Source organism: Symphalangus syndactylus, chromosome 5 (assembly GCF_028878055.3).
Source record: "Symphalangus syndactylus isolate Jambi chromosome 5, NHGRI_mSymSyn1-v2.1_pri, whole genome shotgun sequence".
Lineage (NCBI taxonomy): Eukaryota > Metazoa > Chordata > Mammalia > Primates > Hylobatidae > Symphalangus > Symphalangus syndactylus.
Genome location: NC_072427.2, coordinates 5041263 through 5061748, shown reverse-complemented (window position 1 = coordinate 5061748; position 20486 = coordinate 5041263). Strand labels below are relative to the sequence as shown.

The following is a 20486-nucleotide window of genomic DNA, read 5'->3' as shown; positions in this document are numbered from 1 at the left end:
ACTGGTTATGTAAAGGAGAAACAAAAAGGATGCTAAGTCTCTTGAATGAAACTGGGCCCCATCACAGGACTCTCTCATAAGCCCAGCACAGCTCACCAGGGCCTCTCTTGACCAGAGGCTTCTGCAGAATTCCATCAGAACGGAGGCTCACACCTGCCAGTTGGCTCTATCGCTAAAGGTCATAATAATGGAACTTCTCTTATACCTGATATTTTTTAGGTCTTCTGAATCACATTTTACAAAAACAACTTGGCAATTTTGATTCAAAATTCAGATGCTTCATTTTTCCTGTAATTTTCCTGCACACACACACAGACACACACACACGCACACAGCCATCAAACTACTACACACACACACAGACACACACACCGCCATCAAACTACTACACACACACACACACACGCACACACTGCCATCAAACTACTACACACAGACACAGACACACACACAGCCATCAAACTACTACACACACACACACACACACACACACACACACACTGCCGTCAAACTAATACTTCATATCCACTGTAAGCTTATCTTTAATTTTGGGGCTGGAAGTACTAATGAGGAAGGGACTGTTCCCACCCTCTGGCGAGACCACCATTCTGGAAACTGATGACAAGTGCATGACAGATGCCGAATATCCTCCTGTCTCGATTGCCTAAAAAATTGCTTTTCACTATCAGCACGTTTTCATATCTGGTTTTCAGAACATGAATGTATTCACAATTCAACATTTTAGTTTATTCATTTAAAGCATTAAAACATGTTTCTCAGAGTATGCATGGTGGAGAAGGGCATAGCATTAAAGCAAAAATCATCCACTCCATTCCCTTGTCCTACCCACAGTCCCATAGTCGCAGAGGCCACCACCTTTCCGCATTTCTGCATTTTGTTTTCCTGGTGGCTAGCACCCTCATTCTACACGGCACCCTCACATCTCTATGTTGATATCCAACTCAGGCTCTGTCTATTGACTCCTTGCCATGAAACACAAGGCTTTAGCTGACTTACACTACACCCTCCCCTACATTTTCACAGTTATATTGTTATTTTTAGTTTTCTGTTGTTTGCCTCTCTAACTTGCAATCTCTTATCTATCATTTCTTCTATTGTTTTCAGATAATAGATCAGTTTCTCTTAGCCATACCTTAACTTTTATACTGTCAGAGTTGATCATTTGATGTACCGTCTTATAAACATAAGGCTTTCATGCTTTGTCCACCGGTTGATTCTAAAAATAAAAAAAAAAACACTGTGTACATAATTATGACTTTGTAAATATTGTTCCTTCAAAGTCAATCAGTATGTTAGGGTTTTATTTATTTTTCTCTAGGTCCAGTATCATTAACCATAAGTGACATGAAAGCTTAATTATTAAATTCATGTCACATGTTTATTTCCTTTATATTTAGACACTGACATAAATCTCCTAAGTAGCTTTTTGTTTTCCTTGGGATTTTAAGTTGCAGTACTTGTGCCTTTGTCAGATCCTGAGAATTACCAAACCTCTGAATCATACTGTTTCTTGAAGCTTTTTGCTGGACTGTATTTTGCAGTCACAGAAGGAACAGGCGCTCTGGAGGCAAATTCTCTGGGTGCTCACTTGTAAAACTGAAACTCTTGGTCACATGTTAACGATTTTCCAGGTATAGAATTCTGGGTTTTAAATCGTATTTCCCAGAATTTTTTTCTTCTTAGTATTCAATGTTCCTGACAAGATGTCTGAGGCCAGTATTATCTTTGTTCTTTTGAGAATGACTTTTCTTGTTTCCTGGAAGCTTTTAGGAATTTCTCTTTATGTTCAACGTTCTAAAATATCTTGAGTCTGTGTCAGGGCACAAGTCTTTGGTTCTTTATTCTACTTGGAACTTGGAGGGTCTTTTAGTCTAGAGATAATTATCTTTCTTCATTTCTGGAAAACTTTGTTCTATCATGTCTCTATTCTTTTGGTTTTAATAAAGTGTACATTTATATAATTTAAAAAATTAAACAGTTCTATAAATCTACAGGTGATATTAGCAGCTCTCCTCCCACTCCCTGGAAGCCATGACTTTCAGTGCTTTTAGTTTTCTTGTATTTGCCTCCAAATTTCTAAATAGCAGGTTTAAATTCCTGTTTATTAATATTTTTAGTTTTAAATATAATATGTTTACTTCAGGCAATGGACAATAAGGGTTTAGCTTTCTACTCTACTCCCATACCCTTAAATATATTTCTTTTCCATCCCATTCCTCTAATAGAATGGCACAATTTTAGGGCAAATCAATATTTAGCATTTATTTTATTATGCCCATGGAAATACTATTTGAGGCTGTAGCTGTATGCATTCTAATTTCCTTTATTTTCTTATATAGTTTTTGTTTTCACTGGAGTCAACCTTTATCCCATTTGTTTGGTTTCACTACGTACCTATCACAAATCCGTCTCCAAATTCCTCAATAGAAAGAAGTCTCCTTCCTGAGAAAAAAAAAAAGCAGGAACAGTTTTTAAAAGTTGAGACGTTGCATTCGGAAAACGCCCAGTAGTCTTTATTCTAGCCCAAGAGCACGTTACTACTTTGGCTGAGGATATAGAATTCTAATCTGGAATCATTTTCAGTAAGAATGTTGAAGGCCTTGCTCTATTATCATTTGGCGTTCACCATTGCTGTAGAGAAGCCTAACGCAGAACTAATTCTAGGGCTTTGTATGCGACTTGTTCTTTCTTTCAAAGAGCATTAGTACCTTCTCTTTGTTCCCAATGTTTTGAAACTTCGTGTGAATGTGTTTTGTGTGGCTTTGTTTTCATTCATTGTACTGAGCACTTGGTGAACCTCTTAGCCTAGAAATTGATGTCCTTGGGATCCAGGAAATTTTTCTCGAATTGTTTCTTTGGTGAATTGCTCCCTTCCATTTTTTTTCTCTGTTTTTGAAAGCCCTATTATTTAAGATGTATTTCCTGTTTAGTCTAATTTTCTGGCTTTTTAGCTTATATTTTCCACTTATTTGTTGTAATCATTTTTGTTACTCGGAAATTTCCTCAATTTTCTAGGTTTCTACTAAATTTTTCATTTCTGCTTTTGGATTTTAAAATTCCAAAATCATTTTTGTTTTCTAAATGTCCCTTTCTACAACAATACTCCCCTTTTCAGCCTCACTGAAGTATGCTAATGTTACTCCTCACATTTAAAGTGTACACTTTGCTAAGTTTTGACATATTATATATGTGTATATTTATATATCCCCATAAAACCATCCCTATAATCACTGTAAGCATAGTCATCATCCCCGTAAGTTTTCTTATGTGTTTTCATAATCTCTCTCACATCTTCTTCCCCACCCCGTCCCCCATCATCCTATCCTCAAATAACCACTGATTTGCTTTCTTTCATTGTAGATTAGTTTGCATTTTCTAGACTTTATATAAATGGAATCATACATTATATACTCTTTATTATTTGACTTCTTTCACTCTGCCTAATAAGTTTGAAATTATCCATGCTCTACATATCAACATTTCATTCCTTTTTATTTCTACATGATATTTCATTGTATATTGTGTATACCACAATTTGTTTAATCCATTCACTTGTTGATTGACACTTGAATTGTTTCCAGTTTTAGACTATTACACATAAAGCTGCCATGAACGTTTGTTCACAAGAGCTTGTGTGGACATATGTTTTCATTTCTCTTGGGTAAATACCAAGAGTACAATGGTTATAGCATATGATAGGTATTTGTTTAACTTTTTAAGAAATTGCCTATATTAATTATCTAATGCTACATAAGGAATTATCCCCAAAACTCCCCAGCTTAAAATAACACACATGCATTATCTCAGAATTTCTGTGGGTCAGGAATCCAGGCATAGTTTGGCTGAGTACCGTCAAGGCGTGAGGCAGCCCTGAGGTTTGATCTGGAGACTCAGCTGAGCAGAGATCTACTTTCAAAGTCACTCACGTGGCTGTTGGCAGGATTGAGTTCCTTGAGGACTGTTGGGCTGACAGCCTCAGTTCTTTCTGTGTTGGCTGGAGACATCCCTCAGTTCCTTCCCACGTAGGCCTCTCCAATACAGTGACTTGCTACCTGAAAGCTAGGAGGAGAGAGTCTGTTAACAATATAGAAGTCACAATCTTTTGTAACCTAGACATGGAAGTGCCATCCCTTCAATGTTGTTGTGTTATATTGGTTAGGAGAAAGTTACTCAAGGAGAGTGGTTACACAAAGGCATGAATACTAGGCACTGGGGTCACTGGGAGTCAAGTCAGAAGACACCTCCCACACTGCCAACAGTTCCCCAAAGTGGTTGCATCATTTTACACTCCCACCAGAAGCTTTTGAGATTTCCAGTTGCTCTTATCCTCACTGACATTTTGAGTCATCAGACTATTTAATTTTAATCATTCTAAAAAGTGTGTAGTGGTATCTAATAGGGATTTTAACTTGCATTTCCCTAATGACCAATGATATTGAACATATTTTTATGCGCTTATTTTCTATCTGTATGTTTTCTTTCTTTTTCTTTTTCTTTTTTTTTTTTCTATAACCTCTGCCTCCTGGATTCAAGCAATTCTCACACCTCAGTCCCCCCAAGTAGCTGAGACTACAGGCATGCACCACCACACCTGGCTAATTTTTATATTTTTAGTAGTAGAGATGGGGTTTTGCCATGTTGGCCAGGCTGGCTCAAACTCCTGGGCTCAAGTGATCTGCCTACCGCTGCTTCCCAAAGTGTTGGGATTACAGGCGTGAGCCATAGTGCCTGGCCTGAATATTTTCTTTGGTGGTCTGTTTAAAGCCTTTGCCCATTAAAAAAAAAAAAAAAAAAATATATATATATATATATATATATATATATATATATATATATATATATATGGGTGGGCCGGGCACAGTGGCTCAGGCCTGTAGTCTCAGCACTTTGGAAGGTCAAGATGGGAGGATCGTTTGGGCCCAGGAGTTGGAGACACAGCCTGAGCAACAGAGTGAGACCCCATCTCTACTAAAAATAAAAAATTAGCCAGGTGTCATGGTGCATGCCTGTGGTCCCAGCTACTCCAGAGGCTGAGGTGGGAGGATCCCTTGGGCCTGAGAGGTTGAGGCTGCAATGAGCTGAGATTGCACTACTGCACCCCAGCCTGAGTGACAGAGCAAGACCCAGTCTCAAATAAATAAATAAATAAATAAATAAATAAATAAATAAATAAAATGGGTGGGTTGATTATTGTCACATTTTGAAACTGCTTTATATATTCTGGATCCAAGCCTTTATCAGATATGAATTTGCAAATACTTTCTCCAAGTCTGTGCCTTGTCTATTCTTTCAACAACATCTTTTGAAGAAAAGTTCTTTTCTTCAAAAAAAAAAAAAACCAGAAAAGTTTAAAAGTTTTAACATTAACGCAGTGCAAACTATCAGTTTTTTCTTGTCTGAATTTTGCTTTCGATGCCATAGCTGAGAAATCTTTGCCTGACTCAAGCTCACAAAAATTTTCTGTTTTCTTCATCTAGAAGATTTGTGGTTTTATATTTAGATCTATGATCCAATATGAACCAACAATCAAGGTTCATTATTTTTTCACATGTATATATCCACTGTTTTCTATGACGTTTGTTGAAAAAACTATCTTTTTCCCTTTGAATAGCCTTGGCACCTTTGTCAAAAATCAGTTGCCCTTATAGGCATGAATTTATGTCTGGACTCTACTCTCTGCTATTAATCTGCTTGTTTGTCTTCACACCAGGAACCAAATTGCTTAATTACTGGAGCTATATAGTAGTTTTAAAATTGGGTAGGGAAAGTCCTCACATTTGTTCTTTTTTTCCAAAATATGTTTGGCTATACGAGGTCCTTTGCACTTCCATATAAATTTCAGAAATAGCTTATCAATTTCTACAAAACAGTCTGCTGGGATTTTGATTATTTTGATGCTAAATGTATATATCAGCTTGGGGAGAAGTATCATCTTAATAATATTGAGTCTTCTGATTCATGAACATGGCATGTCTCTCCATCGATTTAGATCTTCTTTAATTTCTTTCTTCAATGTTTTATTGCTTCTAGTGGAAAGGTCTTATGCACCTTTGGTTAGATTTTCCCCTAAGTATTTTGTATTTCTCATGCTATTGTAAATCCTATTATTTTTTAAAATTTCAATTTTTATTAATTGCTAATGTATAGAAACGCATTTGAGTTTCTGCTGTGTGCTAATCTTATATCTTACAAGCTTGCTGTACTTACTTCTTAGTTCTAGGAGTTTATTTTGTAGGTTCTATCAGGATTTTCTACATAGATGATCATGTCTGCAAATGAAGACAGTTTTTCTTCTTTATTTCCATTTGGATACAACGTTTCTTCCGTTTTCCCATCTATCTTTTTCTTGCTTATTTAATGGTCTAGAACTTTCAGGACAAGGCTGAATAGAAGCACAGAAGCAGACATCCTAGTGTGCTTCTCATCTTAGAAGAAAAGCATTCAGGTTTTTTTTTCATTCAAAAGATCATTTTTATTAGAGGTACGAAGTCATAATCATAAAAGAAGTCTTGTGAGGGGGTGGTGAATTTATTTGATACAACACAATGTACTGAAACATGGTGGCTGCTTTTCCTTTTTTAAAAAAATAGACTCATTTTTTAGGAAGTTTTTGGTTCACAGACAAAATTGAGCAGAAAATATAGAGACTACCCACATGCCTGCCCCCACACCACACACAGTCTCCTCCATTATCAACAGCCCCCACCAGAGTGGTACATTTGTCACAATCCATGAACCTACATTGACACATCATTATCACCGGAAGTCCATAGTTTACATTAGGATTCACCCCTGTACATTCTGTGGGCTTAGAGATGTGTATGATGACATGTATCTATCATTATAAAATCATACAGAGTAGCTTCAGCATCCTAAAAATCCTCTTTTCTCATATTCGTCCCTCTCTCCCCAAACTGCTGGCAACCACTGATCTTTTTTACAGTCTCCGTAGTTTTGCTTTTTCCAGAATGTCATATATTTAGAATCATACAGTATGTAGCTTTTCCAGATTGTCTTCTTTCACTTGGTAATATGCATCTAAGTTTCCTTTGGTCAGGCGTGGTGGCTTGCATCTGTAATCCCAGCTACTCAGGAGGTTGAGGCAGGAGAGTCACATGAGACCAGGAGCTTGAGACCAGGCCAGGCAACATAGCAAGACCCCATTTTTAAATAAATAAATAAACAAAAATTAGCTGGGCATGGTGGCCCGTGTCTGTAGTTGGAACTACTCAGGAGGCCGAGGTGGGAGGATTGATTGAGCTTAGGAATTCAAGGCTGCAAAAAGCCATGATTGCACCACTGCACTCCAGTGGGGTGACAGAGTGAGACGCTGTCAAAAAAAACAAAAAAAAAGAGGTTCTCACAGCTTGATAACTCATTTTTTTTAGGCTGAATAATATTCCATTGTATAATGTACCACAGTTTATTTGTCCATTCACCTACTGAGGACATCTTGGTTGCTTCTAACTTGGGAATTATGAATAAAGCCGCTATGAATGTGTGCACAGGTTTTTGTATCAGCATAAGTATTTTCACCTCATTTGAGTACCTACCAAGAAGTGAAATTACTGAACTGTATGGTAAGAATATGGTTAGTTTGTAAGAAGCTGCCAAATTACCTTCCAAAATGGCTGTACCATTTTGCATTTCCACCAGCAGTGAGCGAGCCCCTCTTGCTCTGCATCCTCTGCAGTGCTTGGTGACGTCAGCGCCCTGGATCAGTGCCACTCTTCTAGGTGTGCGGTGCTATCTTCTTCTTGTTTCGAATAGTCTGTTTTCACCATGAAGTATGACGTTCTAGTTTGCTGAGAGTTTTTATCTGGAATTAAAGTCGGATTGTGTTAAATACTTTTCCTACGTCTATGGAGATGGTCAAGTGATTTTTCTTTTGTAGTTTGCTAATATGATTAATTCTTTTTCTTATTCTTTTTTTTTTTTTTTTTTCTTTGAGACAGGGTCTCACTCTGTCTCCCAGACTGGAGTGCAGTGTTGTGATCATGGCTCACTGCAGCCTTGACCTCCCAGGTTCAAGAAATCATTTCACCTCAGCCTCCTGAGTAGCTGGGACTACAGGCACATGCCTCCACACCCAGTCAATTTTTTTTTTTTAATTTTTGGTAGAGACGAGGTGTCGCTATGTTGTCAAGGCTGGCCTCAAACTCTTAGGCTCAGTGATCCTACCACCTCAGCCTCCCAAAGTGCTGGAATTACAGGCTTGAGCCACTGTCCCTGGCCACATCAATTGATTTTCAAATGTTAAACCAACCTTGATTTCTGTGTTAAACCCTACTTGGTAATGAAGTATTTTCACTCTATTTCTTGTTAGATTCAACTTGTTAAGTTTCATTAAGAAATTTTGCATCTATGCTCATGACAGATATTTGCTTGTGGCTTAATTTTCTTGTCTTTTTCTGATTTTGGTATCAGGGTAATGCTGGCTCCATAGAATGAGTTAGTATTCTGTCCTCTTTGATTTCCTGAGTTTGTGTGAGCTGGTATTATTTATTCCCTAAAATGTATGGTAGAATCCACTAGGAAAGTCATGTGGAGCTGGAGTTTTCTTTCAGGAAAGGTTTTTACTTGCAAATTTTATTTTTTAATAGATATAGGCCTATTCAGATTATTTATTTTTTTATTGTGATAAGATATTCTTAACATAAAATTACCATTTTAAGTGTATAATTCAGTGACATTAAGTACATTCACAATGTTCTGTAACCATTACCACTATTCCCAGAACTTAAAAAAATTATTCCAAACAGAAATTCTGTATTCATTAAACAATATCTTCCTCCTCCCCTAGTGACCTCTGTTCCTCTGTATAAATTTGGCTATTCTAGGTACCTCATATAATTGGAACCACACAATATTTGTCGTTTTGTGTCTGGCTTACTTAGCATAAAGTTTTCAAGGTTTATCCACATTGTGGCGTGTATCCAAACTTTATTCCTTTTTATGGCTCTTGATTTCTTTTTGGGTGAGCTTTGATAGCTTGTGTCATTCAAGAAATCTGTCTAAGTTGTTGAATGTATTGGCATAATGTTATCTATAATATTTTCTTATTTTCCTTTTAATATCTGTAGAATCTGTAGTGATATCACATCTCTCATTCTTGTTGATAGTTTGTATCTTCTTTTTTCTGATTTTTCTGTCAAGAAGCTTATGAATTTTATTGATTTTATGAAATAGTAAACTTTTGGTTTCCTTGATTTTTATATTGTATTTCTGTTTTCTATTTTATTTATTTATACTCTTACCTTTATTGTTTCCTTTCTTCTGCTTTATTTAAGTTTAATAGTTTAATTTGCTCTTATTTTTTCTTATTTCTTATGTTAGAAACTGAAGTTGTATATATAAAACCTTTCTTTTTTTCTAATATAAGCCTGTAGGACTATATATTTTCCTCTGCATACTGCTTTAGCTGCATCCCACACATTTTGGTAGGCTGAATTTTCATTTTGATTTAGTTCTCTTTTGATTTCTTCCTGATCCGTGAATTATTTTTAAATGTATTAGTTAAATTCCAAATATTTTGGGGGATATTCCAGATACTTTTGCAATAGTAACCTTTAATTTACTTCCACTGTGGTCAGAGAACACTTTTTTAATTTCAATTTTTAATTGACAGATAATAGTTGTATATATTTATGGGAGAAAAAGTGGTGCTATTATCTTTTAATACAATGTGAAAAGATTAAATCAAGCTAGTTAACATATCCATCAAGTCAAATATTTGATGTTTTTGTGATAAAAACATTAGAAATTTACTTTCTTATTGATATTAAAATGTACAGGACTTAATTATGGGCTATGTTTCCTATGCTGTACAATTGTTTGTATACACAAAAATCAAATGTATTTTTCCTGTCCAACTGAGGCTTTGTACCCTTTGACTATTATCTTCCTATTGCCCCCATATCCCAGGCTCTGATAACTACTATCCTACTACCTTCTATAGTTCAATTGTTTTTGGATTCTGCATATAAGTAAGCACACGTGACATTTGTCTTTCTGTGTTTGGCTTACTTCACTTAGCATAATGTTTTCTGATTCTATCCCTGTTATTTCAAATGACAGAATTTCTTCCTTTTTAAAGGTTGAATAGCATTCCACTGTGTGTATCTACCACATTTTTAAAAATCCATTCACCTCTTGATGGACACTTAGGTTCATTCCATAACTTGGCTATTGTGAATAGTGCTGCAATGAGCCTAGGAGTGCAGACATGTCTTCAACATACTGATTTCAAATCTTTCAGGTAAATACCCAGAAGTAGGATTGCTAAATCATATGTTAATTCTATTTTTAGTTTTTTGAGGCACCTCTGAACTGTTTTACATAATTACTGTATAACTTACATTCCCACCAACATGTACAAGGGTTCCCTTTTCTCCATGTCCTTGGCAACACTTTTTTGTCTTTTTTTTTTTGAGATGAAGTCTTGCTCTGTCACCTAGGCTGGAGTGCAGTGGCATGATCTCGGCTCACTGTAACCTCCACCTCCTGGATTCAAGTGATTATCCTGCCTCAGCCTCCCATGTAGCTGGGACTACAGGCATATGCCACCACGCCCGGCTAATTTTTTGTATTTTTAGTAGAGGCGGGGTTTCACTGTGTTAGCCAGGATGGTCTCGATCTTCTGACCTTGTGATCCACCTGCCTTGACCTCCCAAAGTGCTGGGATTGCAGGTATGAGCCATCATGCCCAGCCTTTTTTGTCTTTTTGATAATAGCCATTCTAACAGGTATGAGGTAATAGTTCATAAAGCTGTATACCTAATTTATTAAGAGTTTTTATCATGAAATTACACTGAGTTCTTTTAATGCTTTTTCTGCATCTAGTGAGATGATCATATGATTTTTGTCCTTTATTTTGTTAATATGGTGTATAACATTTATTGATTTGCATATGTTGAACCATCCTTGCATTCCAGAAATAAATTCTACTTGATTGTGGTAAATGAACCTTTTAATGTGTTATTTAATTCTGTCTGCTGCAACTTTGTTGAGGATTTTTGCAACTATGTTCACTGAGGATATTGGCCTGTAATTTTCCTTTCTTGTGATGTCCTTCTCTAGTTTGGTATCAAAGTAATGCTGGCCCCATAAAAAGAATTTGTAAGTATTCTTTCTTCTTAATTTTTTGGACTAGAAATCAATAACAAAATAGATTTTGGAAATTTCACAGGTACATGAAAATTGAACAACATACTCCTGAACATAATGGGTCAATGAAGAACTTAAAAGGGAAATTTAGAAATATCTTGAGCAAATGAAAATGGAAACACTATATACCAAAACTTATGAGATGCAGCATATGCAGTTCTAAGAGGAAAGTTTTTAGCAATAAATGCCTACACCAAAAAAGAAAAAAAGCTTGCAAATTAAAAACTTAATGTTACACTTCAAGCAAATAGAAAAAGAGCAAACTAAGCCCAAGATTAGAAGAAAGAAATAATAGAGATTAGAGCAGAAGTACATAAAATAGAGACTAGAAAACCAAAACCAGACATCAACAAAAGAGTTATGTTTTCTAAAAAAAAAAAAGATAAACAATTGACAAACCTTTAGCTAGACTAATCAAGAGAAAAAGAGAAAAACTTAAATGAATAAAATCAGAAATGAAAGAAGAGACATCATAACTGACACCACAGAAATACAAAAGATCATGAGACTATTATGAATAATTATATGCCAAAAAGTCACATAAGCTAGAAGAAATTTATAAATGGATAAATTCCTAGACATATACAACCTACCAAGACTGAATCACAAAGAAATAGAAAATTTGAACAGACCGATAGTGAGAGAGGAGATTAAAGCAGTAATAAAGTCTCTCAACAAAGAAAAGTCCAGGACCTAATAGCATCACTGCTGAATTCTACCAAACATTTAATAAAGTACTAACCATCCCTGTAATCCCAGCACTTTGGGAGGCCAAGGTAGGTGGATCACCTGAAGTCAGGAGTTCGAGACCAGCCTGGCCAGCATGGGAAACCCTGTCTCTACTAAAAATACAAAAATTAGCTGGGTGTGGTGGTACACACCTGTAGTCTCAGCTACTCAGGAGGCTGAGGCAGGAGAATCGCTTGAACCCAGAAGGGAGAGGTTGCAGTGAGCTGAGATTTTGCCATTGCACTCCAGCCTTGGTGACAGAGCAAAACTCTGTCTCAAAAAAAAAAAAAAAAAAAAAGGACTAACACCAATTCTCCATAAACTATTCCAGATAACATACTTTATTTGATTTAAATCCTTATACATTTATAGAGGGGTTTTTTTCTGCTGAGAATATAGTCTATCTTAGTAAATGCTCCATATGCACTGCAAAAGAACGTATTCTTATGTCGTTAGGTAGGATGTTCTATAAATATCAATTAGATCATGTTGGTTGAAAGTATTTTGCAAGTCTTCTGTATCTTCACTGATTTTTCTATTTATTTGTTCTACAGATTATTGAGAATAAAATATTGAAATCTCTAACTACTATTTGGACTTGCTCATTTCTCCTTATAGTTCTATTCACTCTTGTTTCATGTATTTTAAAACTCTGCTATGATGTGCATAAGTGTTTAGGTTTGTTTTATATGTTCTTGGTAAATTGCCTCTTTTGTCTTTATGAAATTTCCCGATTTACCTCTGCTAATATCATTTGCTCTGAAATTTCATACCTGTTAGCACCTGCTGCTTTCTTTGAGTGAATGCTCAAATAGTATATATTTTTAAATCTATTCTATGCCTTTTCTCAACTCTTATTTTAAACCTGTTTGTACCTTTATATTTTAACGGGTTTATTGTAGTGGATCCCGGGAGGTCTACCTATTTCTTGTTCAGATTTTCAGTCAATCTTCCTCTTTTGAGCCTCACTCAACCCCTTCGGTTTCAGTTAACTAACGCTGCCAACTTTTAGGGCTCTCCCATTTTTGGATTTTCCTCAGAGCCCATGAGGGCTTCAGCTTTCTTGGCCCTGTTAACAGTCACCACTTATCCATCTGCCTCCCAGCTTCCAGGTGGATGGTTTTAGACTGTCCTGCCATTCTCATTGTCTTTACAGGTTTATCCTCTCATTGTCATTTTGCTGGTTTTTAGAGGGAGCCGTAAATTGGGCGTTGTCTTTGCCATGTTAAGCCAGAAGGTAGATTTCTTTATAAAAATCTCTGTTTTGTCTTTGATAATAGCTTTCTCTCCATTTTCTGTCTCTGAAACTGTCAGTTGGGTGTTGCCCCCTCTTGGAGTAATCCTTTGGGCCTCTTATGTTTTCTCTCCTATTTGTATCTCTTTGTATAAATGTTCCCTTGATTACCTTTCTTTCCTTTGGGGTCAGCTATTCTGTTTAATATTCTTGGTCTTTTTCTTTTGGATGGCTCACTTTTCCCGTGTGACTGGTGGTCCTCTGTCCTTTGTTCATGCGTGAGGATGAAGGATCACACTCACGGTAGCTGGCATGCTGTGTGTCTTCCATGGGCTCACCGTTGAGCTGATGAAACACTTGAATGGCAGCTCATGTGTGGTGTTGGTGCTTGCACACCAGCAGACTTTGTAGGATTTTAATGGTCTTGGGAGCATCCTTTGATATTAGAATAGGAGTGTACCAACCCCTCCACTAGAACCTTGGATTTCCATGGTCTGTGTCTTTAGAAGAGAGCCTTCTAGCTTGTTGCTTTGTTTGCCCGGGGGTAAAGATCTGATTGTCAGTCTGTCTGTGAAGTAGGGAGGGGTTTAGGGAAGGGACTGCCTGGCACAAGTGTTTTGTTGACAACCTTTTATTAAAACCTTCTGTGTGATCCCTTCCCTTACTCCCAGCTCTAGCCTGCAGCCTCTCTGAGCTCTGTGGGGAGAACTGGCCACTGCCGTGCCCCCACTGCTCGTGTCTCTGATCTGGCACCCTGTCCTTGGCTCTGTCACATCTGTAACCTGCACCCTCTGCGTTCCACTTCCCTGTGCCCATGCCTTGCTTCCATATAACCCCTTCTTCACCTCTCCTTCATGTTTTGGGAGATTATTTCATTCTGTACTTCTTTAGTGGGATTTGGAAGGAAAAAGAAAAATCCATGTGTAAAATCCACCATCTTAAACCAGAGTTCTTTTTACCCCAGTTTTACAAGCCCTTAAGCTCCTGCAGAACCAACCCAGAGTTGTTTTTTTCTTAACCTAGAGAGACATCTAAGGAGGAGTCAACAGGCCTTCCAAGTTCTTGAGCCAGCCGGTGCCATGGGTCTGTGACGCACAGACTCTATGTCCACTAGTTTATGGCAGTAATATAGTCCCCTGGGATGGAGCTAAGGCCAAATTTGCTGTAGCAAGATCTGTGACTCCAAAGGGTTACAAATACTGAATTATTGCAGTGTGGACCCAATAAGCAACCCAAAGCTGCATCATGGAATTAACCTGAGTTAGAGCCTGAGTATATTGCTCCTTGGGTGGTTCTATCCTGCAGGTAATACATTATCCAAGGCCTGGCGCTGGAGACGGATTGCTGCAACACGCGTCCAAGGGACCTGCTGCTGCCTGAGAATAGCTCCATCCCGTCATCCCAGTGCTGCTGTTTCACTGATGCCAGAGAGTCCCCACAGGTGATGCATTACACACCGAGGAGGCGGCCCCCGGAGGAAATGAGGGATCTGCAAGAAAACTCTGTAATAATTATTGCAGAGAGGACAGCTACCATGCTACACAGAGAAGGTCTTTTTCCCCCATGTCAACTAGGAGAGAATATAGATGCTGACCTTGCTTCTCTCGTTATTTCTTCTGCTTTCATAAAATATGTTCAGATAGAACCAAAGTAATTCTTCAGATCCACCCTGCAATTAAACAAAACAACTTCCTTCTTTTCTTTTTCTTTCTTTTTTTTTTTTTTTTTTTTTTTTTGAGACAGAGTCTCACTCTGTCGCCCAGGCTGGAGTGCAGTGGTGCAATCTCGGCTCACTGCAAGCTCTGCCTCCCGGGTTCACGTCATTCTCCTGCCTCAGCCTCTCCGAGTAGCTGGGACTACAGGAGCCGCCACCACACCCGGCTAATTTTTTTTTTGTATTTTTAGTAGAGACGGGGTTTCACCGTGTTAGCCAGGATGGTCTCGATCTCCTGATCTCGTGGTCCGCCCGCCTCGGCCTCCCAAAGTGCTGGAATTACAGGCGTGAGCCACCACGCCTGGCCAACTTCCTTATTTTCTGAGTATTTCTAAACCTCCACAGATTCAAGGACAGAAAAGCATTAAAGTGTCACAACCTCCTGAACACGGTGCTTTCAAATTTCCTGTTTCACAACGACTGAGAGGTAATTTGAAGTGCAAAAATATCTGTGAGTGAGAACATTAAACAACTCCACACCTTCAGCCATTCTGTCTTTGGCTATTTACAGATACGTTTTAGAAGCATACCATTTAAATATGAACAGCAACTTCCTGTTAAACTTTGGATGTAGCAACCAACAAGAAATATGGCCCTCGGTGGCAAGAGAGGAAAAAATAGTTTCTGTATACAAAGTCCTAACATAATAAACAAGCAGAAGCACTTCCTGATAAATAGCGCCAAGCAAACATTCATATCCTTGCCTCTGCTATATTCAAAATGTTTTTACTAGACCAAGTGCAAAGTATTATTATCATTAATATTAAGTTTATCCTTCTTGGAACTGAGCCAGGCTCCAGTTCTACAGGAAGGTCTGGTAGGAACCAAGGGTATGGCCGTTTATCATGGCAGATAGTTTGGTTTTAATTCCCTTCATATAAACGTAAAGGCATTGGTGGATATAAACATTACTGCATTTGGTGAAACCCACGCCCAACGGCCCCAGGCCTGCAGCAACCACCACACAGAATGATCAACACGGAAACTCCAGAGCAGTAAACAGGCCAATTTCAGATCCAGCGACAGTCCCAGCAGGTGGCCAGGGGAAGAAAAGCAAGGATGACGGCAAAGACAGACGGGTGCCCACAGGTTCCCTCCAGCTCCCGCCACAGAGTGGGAACCCCAGCCAGGGCACAGACAAAGGCAGGGCCCCTGTGAAAAGGGCAAGGACTCAACTTGCAGGGAAGCACGGCCTTGTGTTACCTTTGTTCACTAATGTGAAATGCTACTCTGAGTGTTCCTTATTTTTAAATCAAAAATTAAAAAAGCCTACACACACAGAAAGCTTTCTATCTATTGACATATTACATATAGCAAAAAAAGTTCACGCATCATATGAGTACAGTTTGATGAATTTTGACAAACCGAGCCCACCCCTGTAAATCGCACCCAGACCAAGACAGAAGACAGCAGCTCCCAGGAGGCGTCCCCGTGCCCCGCTGCCATCAATACCTGCCCCCACGCCCACCCTCCAGGGCAACCACCATCTGAACGTCCTTGTTTACACGTCTTCCCGGACTGGAATTGGAATCCCAGGAATCAAGTGGAGTAAATGAAGCGCAACTTTGTGCCAGCGTGTTTGAGTTGAGGCTGCTGGGCCTGCAGGTGACAAGGCGCCGCTTCCCCAGAGACCTCTTTCAGCATTCCCACGGTATTAGGAGAAGGTACTGCAGCAGAGGAGAGGGAGGAGCAAGGAAGGGCTGGGGAAACTGCTCAGATGGAGAGATGTGGGAGGCAGTGTCTCCGCGAGACGTCAGGGCCCTGGAAGAAATGAGACCCTGTTGGAGGGGCCAGGCAGGAGGAGGGGACGCTAAATACCAGTGGCAGCCATAGAATTATGTGTGGGAAGTGCCACCAGCCACAGGGCTCAGCCACGCAGCTGGGGCGGGGGGGTGTGCGTGTGAGAGGGTCCTGCTTAAATAGCACCATCACCACCCCTAGGAGCTGGGCTTGGATCTGACGAGAGTCTGTTTCCTCCCCTAGATGATGAGCAGTTCCCAGGGCTGGCCACTGAGGATCTGGGTCACACAGGCCACTGTCCTCCCCGCATGAAGTTTGCAGTCAGTTAGGAAGATGACAGGTAATGGGTCCACAGCACACAGCACGGTGTGGCACGTGTCCACACATCCGCTGACAGAACCAGTGCATGAATGAAAGCTTGAGGGCACAGAGCGCCTCTCCCGTCTTGCCTGAGGTGTCCCCAGGAGCAAGCCTGACAGCCAGCTGGGCCACCCTGTGAGACCGGGGCCCGCTGGAACCCTTCCATGAGGAAAACTGAGCCGAGTGCCTGCGCTAGGAGGAGCCGTGGTACCGCCAGGCTCCTGGGCCTGTTGGGGGAGTGGGCTGCCAAGCACCCAGCGAGCTGCGGCTTAAACAATGATGACATTTTGTCATCTCTGTCAACACAATAAGAACTTGGGAGGCAGGCAGTCCCCCGCCATGCACAGTGCCCAGTACTGTCACCAGAACCTCTCCTTTATCCTTCTCCTCTGTCCCTTCAGCTGCTGGTGGCTCCTCCCTCCCTGGCAGTCACAACACAGCCACCTCGTTCTGTGCATCATGGCCTCAAACTGCTCCTCCCTGCTCATCAGGGAGGGAAAAGCCAATGTTCCCTGTGTCTCATTGGCCGTAAGGTCACCTGCCCTGCAGGGTGCTGAGACAGGGGGTCCGGTCACAGGTGGCTGTTGGAACCCTCCCTCCTCAGAGCTTCGCAGGTCAAAGGGATGCGATTAGACTCTGTCAATACATCTAAGAGCTCCACCGTGTGCAACAGAGAGCGAGATTCCGTCTCAAAAGAAAAAAAATCAATCTATCCACCATGATAACTTTAGTCAATATGCTTATTCCATCACCTCTTCATTTGTCATCCTTCAACAGTACCTACTGCTTCTGCACTATTAAAAAATGAAAATTTCCCTCATTTACCCTCCCCCGCCTCCTCCCAGTCACGATTGTTAGTTTTCACATTTGTTAGATTCGCACCTGTCAATACAGACTTGAGCATTGACTGCTTTTCCATCCAGCTGAGACTGCTGATCTTCGGCACACCGTGGAGGCCCCTGAAGCCCTGTCCCGTCCTCCATCTCCCCTCCCCATTCCCCTTCTCTTCCTCCATCCCATGGGCTTGCAGCACCAAGGATGGCATAATATTCTGTTTGATGAGCATAATTAAGTTTTCTGTTCTTTGTTAAGTTTTATCTGTGTTGAAAACAAGTCAATGGCATTCGCATTTTTACAACTTTCTAAGTACCATTCATAGCAGCCAAGCGGTTTCCTTCTCCGTGGATGATGGCTTTCCTGGGGCCACACGAGAGAATGACTTCAGCCTCAAGTCTGAATGCATTCTGTCTCTCATAAACTTTCTTCTTAATCAAAACCATAACATGGCTGGGTGCAGTGGCTCACGCCTGTAATCCCAGCACTTTGGGAGGCCAAAGGTGGGCGGATCACAAGGTTAGGAGATTGAGACCATCCTGGCTAACACGGTGAAACCCTGTCTCTACTAAAAACACAAAAAATTAGCCGGGCGTGATGGCAGGTGCCTGTACTTCCAGCTACTCAGGAGGCTGAGGCAGGAGAATTGCTTGAACCTGGGAGGTGGAGGTTGCAGTGAGCCAAGATCATGTCACTGCACTCCAGCCTGGGCGACAGAGCGAGACTCTGTCTCAAAACAGAAAACCGTAACATATTTTTAGTTTTTTCGTGATTAGACTGTGGCTTTCATAGACAACTTTTCGATATCCCCCCCTCCACGTTTGATTTACCTTTAATTTTCTCATGGACAAAGAATAACTGCCTCTTGATTGCGCTTCTCTGTCTTGCAGTCTGTGCTGTTTAATTATCTGTCGACGTAGCTTCTAACTTGTCACTCTATACTCCCATTTGTAACTGCCAGAGCTGGAAGCCTATGAACTATATTCCCAGCTTCTCCTGATGCAAGTTTCTGGCCAATGAGAGGCACTGGAGGCTGGAAGTCTGGATCATGGGAGAAAGCATGTCCCCTTCTCCAGCTCCGGGAGCAGCTGGCAGCTGAGAGTGACTGCAATCTGCAGATTGGTGGTGGGTGTCGCAACAGTGGCGGAGCTGTTGATGTTTAGCTCCATGGCAGCAGCCAGAGGGTGACTCCTGGTTTCCGGATGAGGGCAGTTGTGCTCATAAGCTCTCATAGCCCCACTTTCCATTTCATTCTCCAGTCCTGTGGGGGTCAGTGGCCTCCTGTAGCTGCTGCTCTCTGAGTGTTATGGAATGAATGTTTGAGTCCTTCCAGATGTTTATGTCAAAGCCCTGCCCCTCAATGCAACTGTATTTGGAGACAAGGCCCTTAGAGGTAATTAAAGTTAAATGAGGCTGGATGTGGTGGTTCACACCTGTAATCCTAGCACTTTATGAGGCCGAGGCAGAAGGATCACCTGAGGTCAGGGGTTTGAGACCAGCCTGGCCAACATGGTGAAACCCCGTTTCTACTAAAAATATGAAAATTAGCCAGGCATGGTGGTGCACGCCTGTAATCCCAGCTACTCGGGAGGCTGAGGCAGGAGAATCGCTTGAACCCAGGAGGCGGAGGTTGCAGTGAGCCAAGATCGCGCCACTGCACTCCAGCCTGGGTGACAGAGTGAGACACCATCTCAAAAAAAAAAAAAAGAAAGAAAAAAATTAAATGAGGTCTAAGGATGGGGCCCAATCTGGTAGTTTGTTCAATTTCTTTTCAAAAGAGCCTTGTTTTTTTTGTTTTTGTTTTTTGGCGTGAGGTTGTAATCGCTGTGTGCCTGGGGTGGGGAGGCTGGCTGACAAGGCAGCTTCCTCCACAGACTTCCAGCAACAGTCCTGCCCTGGCCGCGCTCCTCTCCCCCAGGCCTCCAGGCCACCAGCTTGCAGCCTGTGCTCCTCTGGGGTTCAGGAGGGATGCCCCGCTCCCCCACTCCCAGCCTCGCCCTGACAGTGATCGGAGTTGTGGATTTTGGCTGTATCCACCATCCTCACCTGTCCATTTGCCCTCCAGCTCGCAGAATCATTTTCTCAAAATTTTCTTTTTTTAATTTTTTTTAACTTTTTTTTTTAATTTTTTAAATTTTTTTTGAGACAGAGTCTCGCTCTGTCGCCCAGGCTGGAGTGTAGTGGCGCGATCTCGGCTCACTGCAAGCTCCGCCTCCCGGGTTCGCGCCATTCTCCTGCCTCAGCCTCTCCGAGTAGCTGGGATTACAGGCGCCCGCCACCACGCCCGGCTAATTTTTTTTTTTGTATTTTTAGTAGAGACGGGGTTTCACTGTGGTCTCGATCTCCTGACCTCGTGATCTGCCCACCTCGGCCTCCCAAAGTGCTGGGATTACAAGGGTGAGCCACCGCACCCAGCCTTTCTCAAAATTTTCAACTGCTAACGACCCTGTCATCAAGCCACCCGGCAGGGAAGCCCACTTGTCCCCTACCGACAGGCTCATGGTGTCTTGGAGGCTTTCCTGGTCTCCTGGGACAAGACAGCTGCCCGGCTTGTAGCCAGGACTGTGCCTGTAGCCACCTGCTGTAAGGTCACGCCTGCAGGCACTGAGTTTTACCTGCAAGATCTAAGTCAGCTCTCTACTAACACCCTAAGGCAGGTGCAACCACTTTCTCCGTTTAGAACTGGGG

General features: G+C 41.0%; 1 long non-coding RNA gene across 2 annotated transcripts; it reads right to left on the bottom strand.

Annotated features, from left to right (window-relative positions):
- Positions 1–725: 725 nt before the first annotated feature.
- Positions 726–18950, bottom strand: LOC134736695 (uncharacterized). 2 transcript variants are annotated; one of them, XR_010120948.1, is made up of 6 exons: positions 18629–18950; positions 14745–14819; positions 7641–7840; positions 3948–4080; positions 2416–2463; positions 726–1237 (listed from the first exon to the last, which is right to left on the bottom strand). It is a non-coding gene; the product is annotated as an uncharacterized lncRNA (long non-coding RNA). The 2 variants fall into 2 exon arrangements; XR_010120947.1 differs by lacking the exon at positions 14745–14819.
- Between the last annotated feature and the right edge of the window lie 1536 nt (positions 18951–20486).